Source organism: Arvicanthis niloticus, chromosome X (assembly GCF_011762505.2).
Source record: "Arvicanthis niloticus isolate mArvNil1 chromosome X, mArvNil1.pat.X, whole genome shotgun sequence".
NCBI classification, from domain to species: domain Eukaryota; kingdom Metazoa; phylum Chordata; class Mammalia; order Rodentia; family Muridae; genus Arvicanthis; species Arvicanthis niloticus.
The window spans coordinates 57863264-57878367 of NC_047679.1; the positions used below are offsets into that span (position 1 = coordinate 57863264).

General features: G+C 38.3%; 1 pseudogene across 1 annotated transcript; it reads left to right on the forward strand.

The window, feature by feature from the left end:
* The first annotated feature begins 7 nt into the window (after positions 1–7).
* On the forward strand, positions 8–6687 carry LOC117695411 (large ribosomal subunit protein uL16-like; annotated as a pseudogene). The gene is made up of 2 exons (XR_013106077.1): positions 8–412; positions 5871–6687. The product of XR_013106077.1 is annotated as a large ribosomal subunit protein uL16-like (transcript).
* Positions 6688–15104: the final 8417 nt, after the last annotated feature.

Below are 15104 nucleotides of genomic sequence, written 5' to 3' on the forward strand. Positions count from 1 at the left end.
CTCTCTCTCTCTCTCTCTCTCTCTCTCTCTCTCTCTCTCTCTCTCTCTCTCTCTCTCTCTCTCTCTCCATACACACACACGCACGCACGCACGCACGCACGCACGCACGCACGCATGCAGGTACCTTGGAAGAGAGAGAATGAGAGTATATCCTGGAAGTTTATGTTGCCATTTATGTCCTCGCTTAATTTGCAGACCCAAGATATCTGTTTAACTCCTCAGCTAAGCCGTTGTGTTCCTCATGGCTCATTTCCCCAAGTGGGGATTGAGGGAAGGTGCTTGCCAAGCTGTAACACAGTGAAAAAGCCTTTTCAGTAACTGAATCTGTAACCTGAGTCTACAGTCTGAACCACAATGCCTGATGCTGACCCAAGAGAGCTCAATCAAAGAAATTGGTGGAGATTTTTCCAAGGTATGGGAAAAAGTGGAGGCTTTGCATTTTGTGGCCAATAAGTAAATCAACACGGTTCTTTTGTTATTGTTGTTTTTAAAGACAGGGTTTCTCTGTGTTCCTCTGGCTGTCCTGGAACTTATAGAGCTCTTTCTGCCTCTGCCTCCCTAGTGCTGGGATTAAAGGCATGCAGCACTACACAATATGCAATTGATTCTTTTTAATTTAGTTGTTTCTACTAGTTGCCTTTGGTTTGGAACTTAGTTATTTTGCATGTTTTATGACTATACCTGTATTAAAGTAGAGAATACATATGTTCTTTTAAAATATATAAGGTTTGTATGTACTCATATTTAAGCTTCTGAAAGGGAGAGGAAATAATCTTAGAATCAATCTTTGCACTTTTGAAATGTGCTTATAAAACCTGGATTCGCATTTTACATTGATATTGTGGTGGCTGGGTGATTACTTGATTAATTACACTCTCATGGCCCCACAGACAGCTGTTGTGGGACTCTGTTCAAAAGTATAAGAAAAAGTACAAGGAAATTTCTTAGAACTGAAGCTGAAAAGATCAGTGAGGCCCAAGGGAGGAAAGTAACCTGGAGTAAATGGAATGGATTTTACCTTATGGTTCAAGCCTACTAAGGTTAACTGTACTTTTACTTCTGCTGTTGTTGTTTCTTTGAGACAGAGCTTCTCTGTGTAGCCCTGGCTATCCTGAAACATGCTTTGAAGACCAGGCTAGCCTCCAGCTCAGAGATCCACCAGCCTCTGCTTCCCAAGTTCTGGGATTAAAAGTGTGTGCCACCACTGCCCAGCTACTTTATTTTTGAAGACTATTATGTAATAAAATTAAAATTCATCTAACGGTTCTTCCATAGCAGAATGATCCCTTCAATTTCTTCCATAATTCATTCTTTTCTTTCCTTTTCTTTTCTCTTTTCTTTTTTCTTTTTATTTGAGATAGGGTCTTATTGTGTATCCCTGGCTGGCCTGGAACACACAGACATCCTCCTGCCTCTTGAGTGTTGGGATTAAAGGTGTGCTGAAAGTTATGTTTACATTTGTTATTAGGTGTCCTAAGAATGATGTGAGTACAACTTCAGATAGACCAGATCTGTTGACCTTGTTATTGCAGTGAATCAGTTGAAAGATGCCACTCACTCACCTGGGTGTGGTAGGAGGATTTCAACACTAAGGTTAGCATAAGTAACTGAGTCAGATCTTGTCTCAAAAAAATTGTTTTACCCACTAACCTAAGAGTTGCTGTGACTCAATTGAACTGGTGCTTGTCTTGGCTGCAGTATTTTCTTTGATTATGGATTAATTTAAAATTCCACTGTAGGGATAAAACCATATTTTAAGCAAATTCTTTTTTTATATAAATTTTGAACCATGTCTTCTTTACCATAGGCAGACTTTAAACTTGCTGAGTAGTCAGCTCTGACCTTGAATTCCTGGTCTCACTGCCTCCACTGACTTCTGGGATGAAAGGCTTACCACCAGCATGCCCATTTAAAACAAATTCTTTTTCTACCATTTACCATTTAGATTTAAATGTCTGTTGCATTTCAGCAATAAACGTGATTAAAAGTTAACTACATTTGATTCCCACATGGAAGTTTAGTATAAACAGTAGGAATTATTCAATAAGGTCATATTCCCCTCTGATGTTTGTACCCTACACTCCTGCAGATATAACTCTGGTCTCTGAATTTTGGAATGTTTCAGCAAATAAATTCGTACTTGCAGGGCTAATCACTTGCAGGACTCTATTTTCTAAAGTCAACATAAGATTAACAGACTATTAAAAGCAAGATTGACTTTAGTGACATGAACTTCAAAGCAATATAAATTGTGCAGGTTCTTTATTGAAAAATAGAAGCTAGAGCAAAATGATGTGCACATAACACAAAGCTGTGATTCTCAAAATATGACATGCAGCATAATTATTTAGAGGGCTACAGATTGCTGGACCCCACCTCTACAGTTTCTGATTCAATGTCTTGATTTCCCACATTGCTTCTTTTTATAATATAGGCATTTAATGATGTAACGCTTCCCATGAGGATTTAGCTGACTTTTGATATGTTTTCATTTTAATTCAAGTAAAAATATTTTCTTTTTAAATTTCTTCAATCCAGCATCATTTAGAAGCATCACCAATTGCAAATACTCATACCATTTTCCATATTTCTCCATGCTATTGTTTCCTAATTTAATTCCATGGTGGTCAGAGAATATAATTGTTATGATTTGAATCCTTTCAATTTGCAAGATTTTTAGATATAGCATCTTATCCATAAACTATTGTATTTGGCAAGTCTACGTCCTACCAACATGATTACTTGGAATGTATGCATATCCTGTATTGTTGGCTATGAATTGCAAGTTAAGTTGGTTGATAAAGCTGTTCAAATATTCTACTTTGCTGATTTTTTCTTTCCACTTGTTCTATTAATTATTAGGAGAAGGATTTTGAAAGCTCAGACTAAAAGTGTTGTATTTATTTCTTCTTTCAATTCTATGAAGGTTTGCTTTGTGTATTTTGAAGGGCTCTTGTTAGGTGTATAGACTGTTAGGATGGTTGTAGTCTCTTGATGCTATGACCCTTTACCACTCTGAAATGTTCCATTTTGTACCTTTGTGCTGAAATCCCAGATTTCTTTTGACTTGATCTACTTTTAACATGCTTATGTCTTAATGTGAATTTTCAAGGCAGGTTTAGAGCTGTGTCTTGCTTTTTAAAAATCAATTTTGACAGTGTCTGCCTTTTGTTGCAGTGTTTAGATAATTTTTGTGTTATATAATTATTGACATGATTGGGTTAGATCTACTGTCAGGCTATGTTCTTCTATATTTACTTTTTCTTCATTTCCACCTTTTTGATTATTATTTATGATTCTATTTTATGTCTTCATGATGTTTGTGTCAGCTCTTTCCACTAAGTCCACCCTCCAGGACCTTGGTTCAAACCTCTCCCCTCTCTCTATTATGTATCTCTAGCTGTCCTGAAACTTACTGTGTAGACTAGGCTGTCCTTGAACTTGTAGTGCCAGCACTAACGGCATATACCACCACACTTGGCCAGCCTAGTCTCCCTTAAAGGAAGACTGCTGTATTTTTCTGAGCATTTACATTTAATACAGCAGTTGTACAGCAGACAAATTATAGAAATAATAGCATGAATATATCTAACATTTGGAGGATTCTATGCAAAATATAGACTTGAAGCAATTAACCCATTTATAAAGCCATTATATACATCTCAATATTTTTATATTAATCTGATTATTTATTTTCCCTTTGTCTACCATTATTTGAATGTTATGATAAGCTCACATGAAACTGCTTATCATATTAATTCGTTAACTACATCTAGCTTCTAATATCAGTCATTTTCCATTGATATCACATCTTGAAGAAGCTTAAATTAAGTTGCTCAATACATATAATTATCAGTGCATTCTGTGACCTGTTTAGTATACTTGAATTTCACCAGCACTGCTCACCTTCCACCATATCACACAGAGATAGCATAGTTATTTTATTTTGCAGGTCACTCAGATAACCATTATACTTTCCCCCAAATAATTGGCTCTTGACTAAGTGCCAGATATTGTTAAGGAAAGGAGATGTCACAGTTGAACAATAGGAGATGTCACAGTTGAACAAGATTTGTTTATGTCCAGGTTCCAAATCAATGTTTTAGTTTATTTGAGCTGTTGTAACAAAATACCAGACTGGGTGGGCTTTTTTCTTTTTCATGACAGGGTTTCTCTGTGTAACAGTCCTGGCTGTCCTGGAACTAGTTTAGTAGACCAGGCCGCCCCGAACTCAGAGCGATCCACCCTCCTCTACCTCGCGGGTGCTGGGATTAAAGGCATGGACCACCATTCCTGGCAGGGCTGGTTTCTTATGGCAAATCTAAGGGTGTAGTTTAGAATTATTTCTACTTTTGCTGTAAAATCAAGTACAACTTCCTTTGCTCTGTTCTTGGGGTGAGGGCAGGCAGTGCATAATAATGTAAGTTGTTTTTGCCTTCAGAGAACTTATAAGTTTGGAAGTTTATAGGAATTCTGTAAGTGTTGATGTGCCATTGTCTATTTTGAAGGGCTATTGATTCATATCTGGGTCAGGCTCCAACTGTTTTAAATTGGTCTAAAGACCCTATTTGTTCATGCCTTTGCCCAACTGTGAGTATAACATTGTCCAGCTTTATTCAAGGAATTTGCCTGTCCCAGGTTTCTAAAGCCTTTCCAGGCTGATCCCTGTCTTCTGGAAGAGTCATCCTTCTACTGATTTAATATACGTAACTTACCATTTTCTTTTGAATGCCATTCATTAAAAGGAAATCCCCTTTGCTCTAGCAGTCACACTACTGAGTATGTAACCAGAGAGAATGAAATTAGCATGCTGAAGAGACATCTGCACTCCCGTGTTCATTGAAGCAGTATTCTCAATAATTAAAAAATAGAAACAGCCAAAGTGTACATCACATGATAAATGTATAAAGAGAGTGTGGTGCATTTATATGATAGGTTACTATTCCACCATACAAAGGAATGAAATCCTGTCATGGAACTGGAGATTATGTTAAGTTAGTGAAACAAGCCAGTCACAACTTAACACTGTATGATTTCTGCTCATGTGGTATCCAGTGAAAAATAATCTCATGCAAGGTGTTACCAAAAGCTGGAGAGAGATGCCCAAATGGGGAAAGGTTGAACAAGGGTCACTAAGTTATAGTTACTTAGAAGAGAGTTCTGCTGTGCTATTACATAGTTGTGTGTCTGTAGATCATTAATGTACTATATATGAAAATTAGAAGAAAATATTTTGTTGTTTTTACTATGAAGAAGTGATAATGAGGAAAGAGATAAATAGGATTTAAATATTATACAATGTGTACATGTACTAAAATATATCTCATTAATATGTACAAATTTTCTTTTTATGGGTCAATTAAAATAAAATAAATGAAAAATAATGACTGAGTTTGTTTTTCTTCTTTCTTTCATTTCTATTTTTCTTTCTTTTTTAAAAATTAATTTCTTTCCTTTTTGAAAATTTCCTTTTTTCTCTTTCTTCCTTCCTTCCTTCCTTCCTTCCTTCCTTCCTTCCTTCCTTCCTTCCTTCCTTCCTTCCTTCCCTCCTTTCAGAAAGAGACTTACTCTAGAGCCCAGGCTGTCTCTGTCCTTGTAGTCACTATATAGGCTAGGCTGACAGAGTCAACACACCTGGCTGTTTGACTTTTGATGCCTAAACTGGTACTTATTTCTTACATAGCTCTCTTTTGTCCTATGGACTAATGTTTAATCCACCAGGCATGTTGCTATCATTGTAATTGCCTTGGCACAATTAGCAAACATATTTTGTACCAAAAGATGTTGGGTCTTTCTATTAAGATTATGTGGATGTTAGTCATGCTTAGAAATAATTTGTTCTCTCTTTTCCTTTTGATGTGCCATTCAAGATCCTCTTGTTATCATGGGCTACTTCGTCCCAGCCTGGTGCTACCAGTATTGGAAGAATAAGCAATACTTAGAGTCTCACTTCTGCCAAGCCATCCCTAATGCCAAGATCTGTATCTTTGACTTTGGACAGAACAAGTAATTGAATTCTTACTTTGTGTCCACATGGTGTCAGATAAATATGAGCAACTCTCCTCTGAAGGCCTGGAAGGCCACCTGTACTTATGCCAACAAGTACACAGTAAAGAATTATGGCAGGGGTGGCTTTCATAGACAAACGAGGCTCTGACTTTTCCTTGTCATCTGCATCAACACAATGTCCTTTGTTGGGGCTTCATATAGGTATGCTTAGGCCTCAGGGAAGCTCCAGGACACATTGGCCAAGTCATCATGTCCATCTGTATCAAGCTGCAGAATAAGGAACCTGTGATTGAGGCTGTGTGTGGAGTGCCATGCTCAAGTTCCCTGGATCCAGAAGATTACACTTCAAAGAAGTGAGCCTTCACTAAATTTAAAGCAGATGGATTTAAAGACATAGTAGCTGAGAAGCGGCTCATTCCTGATGGCTGTGAGGTCAAATATATTCACAATCCAGGTCCTGGACATGTGGGAGGACCTGCACTCCTAGGGACTTCCACAGTGCTCTCTTATACCACACAAACTGTGTTCAGTACTACATTTCACATCCAGTCAAAATAAAAAGAAATAATTTATTCTGTATAAGCTATAAAGACCTCACCTAACCTTTCTTGTCTTAAGGTTGTCATTCTCCATGGGAATTTGAGCCCAGTAAGCAGACCTTTTACTTTTAGTCCCATCATGAACACATTGTCTCTGTCTTTCTAAGGATTTATTGTATTTTTAGTTAGGTGTATGTGTGCTTTTTTGTGTGGGTATGTGCACACAAGTGTGTGTGCCCATGGAGTCCAGAAGAAGGCTTCAGATCCTCTGGAGCTGGCAAGAGGCAGATGTGAGCTGTCCAGTGTTGGTGCTGGAAACTGAACTCGAATCTCCTTCAAGAGCAGTCCATACTCTTATTCATGGAGCCATCTCTTTAGCCCTCAACTTTGTTTTAATAACTTTGCATTTTCAGAATCAAAGGTGATTTGCCTTTATACACAGAATACTTAGTCATCACAGGCAGTGACTACATTCGTAATAGCTAACCATCTTTCTAAGTGGTGATCAAAGTTGATAGTTGCTCAGTCATCAGTCTATCCATTGTATATTGCATAGTTTGATGACCAGACAGGGAATAATTTCTGGAAGTTTATTCCCAAATCATAACCTTTGTACTAGAGGTAACCAGAAAAAAAAGCAATAGAGGTGAAGAGTATAAAGTTTAGGGCCTCATGACATGGTAGGTTAGTGATCTACCAAGTTAGAGCCCTACCCCTGTAACCTGTACTTAAAGAATAAAAACACACTGGTTTATTTCTAGGGATCCATCATAGCGGTTATGGTTTGAATTTGAAATGTCCTTTATAAGGTCAATTTAAAAAGAAATTTATTTTTAAAGTTTTCATGCAAGTAAGTGCTGTATGTTGAAAATATATACCCACCCATATCCCTTATCTCTTGGCCCACCCATCCACCTGTTAGATATTTCCATTTCTACTTTCCTATCATAAACATGATTTTACATTCTTGTGTTTTGAAACTTGTTCCCCAGGTGGTGGTGCTCCTTTGACGGGCCACTGAAGCTTTAGGAAGGAGGGTCTAGCTAGTGGTAATAGGTTGTTAGGGTCAGGCCTTTCAAGATTATGTATAGGTTAGCTCCTAGTTGCAGTTGCTTTCTGCTTTTCTGATCTGCTGTGATGTGAGGGATCTCTACAACATACTTTCATAGCCACTAATTCTGCAATATTTTCTTTATCACAATGGACTGCTGGGGACTGAATCCAGGGCCTTGCCACATAGTGAGCTTAGAGATATAGCACTGAGCTGCCACTTCAGCCCTATGGTTCATTCTAACCTGCATATCCTCACCTTAGAAAGGAACGTCAGTGACTGTTGACTTTCAGGGGCAGTAGTAGCAGCCTGAGTCTAGCAAGAGGTTTCCTTTCAGTCAGTACTCATCTGTATAGAGTTGCAAAGACCCAGATTCATTGGGATATCATTTTTGGTTAATTCAGACTTTGCAAGATAGAATGAAGTTCTAACTTATCCAATTAATACAAATTAAAATATTTGAGCATAAAAGTTTAATGGTGTAGGTACAGTAGTTCCTCCTGCATTCCAGAGGGATGAACTGTAAGGCTGCTGTGAACTAAAAACTAGGATAATCCCAAACCACAAATTCAATTCCTTTTCCTATCTTAGCCAAGTACTTGTCATGCTGCCCCCGTAGTTTTTTTTTTTTTTTTATGTTGATCAAAGGCTTTATAAGTTTGGTAATGCTCAATAACAAGATGCCCATACAATCAGAAGTGTAACCCAATGCCCAACCTAGATATACCAACTATCTTTGACTGGCGGAGACACGGGACATCTGCCGCCATGTTCCCCTCCCTAACTCTCTCTCTCTCATCTCCTAGCTCCTCCTCTCCTCCTTCTCCTCTCCTTACTCCTCCTCTTCCTCTCCGTACTCCTCCCACCTTAGCTCCTCCTACATATCACCCTTCCTGTTAAAATAAAACTTTTTTTCTCAAAATATAATTAGAGCATAACTATACCAATTTGTGCCAGTAAGGTACAAGATAGACCTAATACCCAGTCCATCATTTTGTCAACTAAGCAGAACCTCTGTCATCTCTCCTTCTGAACCTGGGATTTTTTCTTGGTTTTAGAATGAATGTCAGCTGAAAACCATCCTCTCAAACCTTTTTTCTCAAAGTAAATAGCAAGGATTGGCTATGAGACTATAAGTCTTCAACCTCATCAGAAATCCAGAATGACTGAGTTAACTGAAATTATGGGAAGCACAAAGCATAGCTTCTAAAACTTAGTCAATTTATAGAGACCGCTGAACACCTGGAAAGCCCCTATACTACTGAACGTTGGAGCATCTGATCTTCAGCCTTCTGGCCCAGGATCATCTGACAGACCTTAGTGCTGCAGAATTATTAAGGGCTGATTACTCTGTCTAGGCAGATATAATCAGTCGACTATTCTGCAAGTGTGTCCTTTTCTGGACAGTGATTTGTCTGTAGATGAAAAGAGGCAATTCTTGCCTAGTAGCTGTCTCACCACAACTGGAATAACTCCAAATATGCTCAATTTCTTCTTAGAATCCAGGACAGGAAGCTGTCAGGAGCAGACAGGTCTCTAATTAAAATGAACATTAATACAGAAATGTTAGTAATGTCAATTCTGTGGACTTCTGATGTTTTGAAAACCAACTATCCATGTGAGGCAATCTGGACTATTGTTTGTTAACTCTTCTCAGCTATTTCTAAATAAAATATAGAAAACACCCTAACAATAAACTCAGAGCCATGAATTTGCTATAGGCCCTTGACTCACAGGCTAACCATCTCAAATCAGTTAAAAAAGTTAAAGAAGGACTGGGTTTAAGCCTTGTATTCTTAAATGTGTTATATAGGCACAATGCTACTCGTACCAATGAAAACCTTAAATTTGAAATGAAAGTAAATTTTATACCATTTAAGAAATTATAACTTCATCTTAATAACATATATATATATATATATATATATATATATATATATATATATATATATATATATATATCATAGGTTATGGCTCCTCCCTGTTCCAACAGAACCACCACTTTTCCCTAGAAAGACAGCCCAATATTAACCACCTAAGTCCTCAAGCCCAGGAAATAGGGCTTCCTTAACTTCTTTAAGCTGATTATGGGTGTTGAGATATTAGAAGAGGGGTTGGTAGGGGGAAGAGTAAATTGATAAGCCTCTGACTTCCCTGTCTTCACTGCATCCAGCTGGAATTCCTGGACATCAGAGGTTCAAGCAGGTCTGCTCAGCTTGCTTGATGAGTAGATACACCAAGGCTATCTATTCTGCAATATACAATTCTCAAAACAAATTTTAGCATCAAGATAAGTTTTTGTTTGAATTCTGGAATCTAGTCTTCTGATGGCTTGCCTCTGTCATGTCTAATCCAAATAATTCTGCGAGTTTCTATGAGGGTGTGCTTCCACCATCCTCCCATTCCCACCTCCATGCTCTCAAATTCCCCAACACTAGGGAATCCAACCTTTCAGGCACCAAGGCCCTCCACTTCCACTGATGCCTAACCTCTTACCCCATTTCCCCTCCTCCAATTACTATGAGGGTGTGCTCCCACCATCCTCCCATTTCCGCCTCCCTGCTTTCGAATTTCCCAACACTAGGGAATCCAAACTTTCAGGCACCAAGGCCATCCACTTCCACTGATGCCTGACAAGGCCACCCTCAACTACCTATACAGATGGAGCCATGAGTCCCTCCCTTTGTGTTCTTGGGCTGGATATCTTAAAATGGTTTTCCAGCCTTTTACTCTAAGGTAGAGTCTGTCTTTGTCACTGAGGTGGGTTTCCTGTATGCAGCAAAATGCTGGGTCCTGTTTAAGTATCCAGTCTGTTAGCCCATGTCTTTTAATTGGGGAATTGAGTTCATTGATGTTAAGAGATATTAAGGAACAGTGATTTTTGTTTCCTGTTATTTTTGTTATTAAAGGTGGAATTATCTTTGTGTGGCTATCTTCTTTTGGATTTTTTTTGGAAGAGGATTACTTTCTTGCTCTTTCTAGGATATAATTTCCTTCCTTGTATTGAAGCTTTCCCACTATTATCCTTTATAATGCTGGGTTTGTTGAAAGATACTGTGTAAATTTGGTTTTGTCGTGGAATATTTTGGTTTTTCCATCTATGGTAATTGAGAGTTTTGCTGGGTATAGTAACCTGGGCTGGCATTTGTGATCTCTTAGGGTCTGTGTGACATCTGTCCAGCATCTTCTAGCTTTTATAGTATCTGGTTAGAAGTCTGGTGTAATTCTGATAGGTCTGCCTTTATATGTTACTTGACCTTTTTCCTTTACTGCATTTAATATTCTTTCTTTGTTTTGTGCATTTGGTGTTTTGATGATTATGTGACGGGAGGTATTTCTTTTCTGGTCTAGTCTATTTGGCGTTTTGTAGGCTTCTTGTACGTTTATGGGCATTTCATGCTTTAGGTTAGGGAAGTTTTATTCTATAATTTGGTTGAAGATATTTATTGGCCCTTTAATTTGGGAATCTTCACTGTCATCTATATCTATTATCCTTAGGTTTGGTCTTCTCATTGTGTCCTGGATTTCCTGGATGTTTTGTGTTAAGAACTTTTTAAAGTTTTCTTTGACAGTTGTGTCAGCATTTTTTATGGTATCTTCTGCACCTGAGATTCTCTCTTCTATCTCTTGTATTCTGTTGTTGATGCTTGCATCTATGACTCCTGATTTCTTTCCTAGGTTTTCTATCTCCAGGGTAGTCTCCCTTTGTGATTTTTTGATTTTTTCTACTTCTATTTTTATGTTCTGGATGGTTTTGTTCAATTCCTTCACCTGTTTGTTTGTGTTCTCATGTAATTCTTTAAGGGATTTTTGTGTTTCCTCTTTAAGGGCAGCCTCTACCTGTTTACCTATGTTCTTCTCAAATTCTTTGAGAGTGTTATTTACGTTTTTTTTAAGAGTCCTCTATCATCATAATTAGAAGTGATTTTAAATATGAATCTTGCTTTCCTAATGATAGGGGGAATTCAGGACTTTCTTGTGTGGGAGAACTAGGTTCTAATGATGCCAAGTACCCTGGGTTGCTGATGCTTATGTTCTTGCATTTGCCTTTCACTCTCTGGATCTCCTTAGTGCTACCTGCCCTGTCTGTGACTGAAGCCTGTCTTTCCTATTATCTTGGTTGTATCAGAACTGTGTGGGGGTGGGTGTTACTACTGGAGTTAGAGCTGGGGCCTAAGATCTGCTCAGTGCTCAGGTGCAGATAGGAAGGAATCAGTGCTCAGGGCCAGGAGTGACTTCCTGGGTCTTAGTGGGTCCCAGTTACTCCCTGTTTGGGGCGGGTGTTGCTGTTTCCTTACCTAAGATATTACCTATGTTAGAGCTCCTTGGAGGCCTGCTTCCTCTGGGTTTTGTGAGATTGGGGGCAGAGCTGCTGCCCAGGATAAACCCTGTCTTGAAAAACAAATAAATATATTTATTTATTTTTATTTTTTATACATGAGATTTACCTACATGTATGTATGTGTACCACGTGTATTCCTGGTGACCAGGCAGGCCAGAAGAGGCTATCAGATCTCCTGAAACTGGAATAATAGATGATTATGGACTGCCTTGTGGGTGCTGGGAACTAAACCCAATTCTTCTACAAGGAATGCTTTTAACCACTAAGCCATATATCTATCCCTTCAACATTAAAAAAATATAGTTTGCCTATTGTTTATTTATCTTTGGTTTTCAAACTCCTTTTATCTGTCTGTCTGTCTGTCTATCTATCTATTTATCTAATATACATACACACATATATAGTATATATCTTTAAATACTCTTATGGACCATGATGTAAAATATCTCTGCTTTCTAATGGTCTTAGAACACCTGTGAAAGAGTCCTTAGACCTTTAAAGGGTCATGACCTACAACTTGAGAGCCACTGCCTTAAGGAACCATTTTCTAATAGAGTTTAGTTACTTCAATTATTTTTTAGTACTCTTTTAGTTACTTTCTTACTTTTAGTAAGGTTTATGTTACTAAACTGATAGTTACTTTTGTGTTCCTTAACTAATAATAAATTCATGATCAGTTGTAAATGTCATAAATTGAAAGTAAGTTTAATATATCTAAGCTAGCAAACACTGTAGCTTAACAACACAGTGCACTGTAGAGTGTAGGTTGTTCACTTTCATGATCATGTGGTTAACAGCAGCTATGGCTCATTGCCACTGCCCAGCAGAGCAAGGGGATATTTATATTGCATATTGGTATCCTAGGAAAAGATAAAAATTGAAGATTTGATTTCCATTGAATGTATACCACTTTTTCATCATTGTTAAAATTCAAAAAGTGTACGTCAAGTCATCAGAAGTTGAGAATCATCATATATTTTGCCAGAGTCTACTTTATATCCTACTTGATAAGGAAAAAAACCCCAAAGTGTTTTTCCTGCTCACACACTCCCCACAACGCTTCTGATATCAGATATGTGGGATTTCTCCTCACACAGCAAGCAACCAATTTTCCAGAGTGTGAGTGCCAGCTGAGTGTCTGATTTGATTCAATTCTGACCTGTTGTACCTGAAAATAGCATTTGATCCCACAGGTCAAGTGTTTCGTTCTCCATCACTGACTACCATTACCACTTTGCAATGCCAGTTGCAGCCTCCAGACTGTTTTACCCATTTCTGACCAACCAGCTTGAAATTGAGAGCTCCCAAGTTCACCTCCTTAGGCTTGATTAAGTTGCCACATAGCTCAATACTCAGATAAATGCTTATTTACTGTTTTATTATAAAGTCAAAGATGCAGATAACAGCCAGATGGAAGAGATGCATGCAACCATGTATTTATAAACTGTACAACTTCTGTGACTTTTTTAGGCCCTCTTGCTTCAAGAAACTCACTTGTTCAGCGATCATAAAATGCCCAGAATCCTGTCTGTCTGAGGGTTTATTGAGGCTTCAGTACCTAGGAATGGCTCATTATATCATCACCTCAACCTTTAGCCATTCTCCTCTCTCAAGAGAGTTAACTGAAGGAGAGAGGGATTGAAATTTCAACTATTCTAATAATGAGGTTGATTTCCCAAGCAATCAGCTCCCATCATAAGGGAATCCCAGGATTCCTCAGCCATCATTCATCTTATTAACATACAAAAGGTCACAACCTAAGAGACTTCAAGGGCTTTAGAAGTATTGTGCCAGGAGCCAGGATGAAAAGCCACATTTGTATTTTTTCTTATTAAATCACAGTACCACAAATCTATATCAACTTAATTTCAATGGCATATAGGAATGCTGCTCCTTTGTTAACAGCTCTATCTTCCCTTTTCCATCTTGGCACTGGTGTTGTGTCTCTCTATATTAAACACTAACATACTGTTTGCAACATTTTTTGAGACATGGTCTCTCTATCTAGGCATAGCTCTCCTGGAATTCACGATGACCAGGCTGACCTTGAACTCACAGAGACCCTCCCATGGATTAAAGGGTACCACACATAACCTGCAACCATTCTTAGTATAATTTTATGTTTTCATTATTACTATAATTTTTAGTGGTGCTGAAGCCTTTAGTATGTTAACCAAGTATTTTGTACTGTCAGGTTAGTTTTCTAAAATGAGTAAGGAAAGAACAAGTATGTATTTGCAGAATGTGTTAGGTTTCCATTGCTGTGACGAAGTACCTGAGGAAATTAATTTAAACAGAAGAAAGATTGATTTCAGCTCAGGGTCTCATGGTCATTTTGCCTCATTATTTTGTGGCCTGATGTGAAGCAGAACATCATGGCAGAAAGTGGAGTGGCACAAAGCTGCTTACCTACCAGAAAGGGGGCAAGACTGTGTGTGTGTGTGTGTGTGTGTGTGTGTGTGTGTGTGTGTGTGTGTGTGTGTGAGAGAGAGAGAGAGAGAGAGAGAGAGAGAGAGAGAGAGAGAGAGAGAGAGATCCTTTAAAGGTATGCCCTCCATTAGGCACTAAAGGTTCTACCACTTCTCCACTGTGCCATCAGCTTGGAACCAAGCCTACAACACATGAACCTTCAAGGGCTATTCAAGTTCCTACCATATGAATTACTGCTAGTCCCTCCCACCTTGCCATATCATGTCTCCCTCTGGTGCCCCCTCCCTTCATTGTGATACCAAAAATTATGAAATCGTCACCAAAGCTGAAATGATGGCAAAATTGTGCCCTTGAACCTCTAATATCATAAGTGAAATAAACTTTTTATTAAATATCCAGCTTAAAGTATAAATTAGACAAATGTATCTTCTTTTTTTCACTTCCTTGGTTAGGTTTATTCTTTTAATAATAATAACAATAACAATAATAATAGTAATATTATTATTTTATTATTATAATATTATTTTATTATATTAATAATAATAACTATTATTTCCCTCTGTCTCCAAGAGGACATCCCCACCCCCACCTCCACTCCACCAGACCTCCTCAGTACCTGGGGCCTCCAGTCTCTTGAGGGTTAGGTGCATCTTCTCTGACTGAACCCAGACAGGCAGCCCTTTGCTGTATATGTGTCAGGGGCCTCATATCAGCTGATGTATGCTGCCTGGTT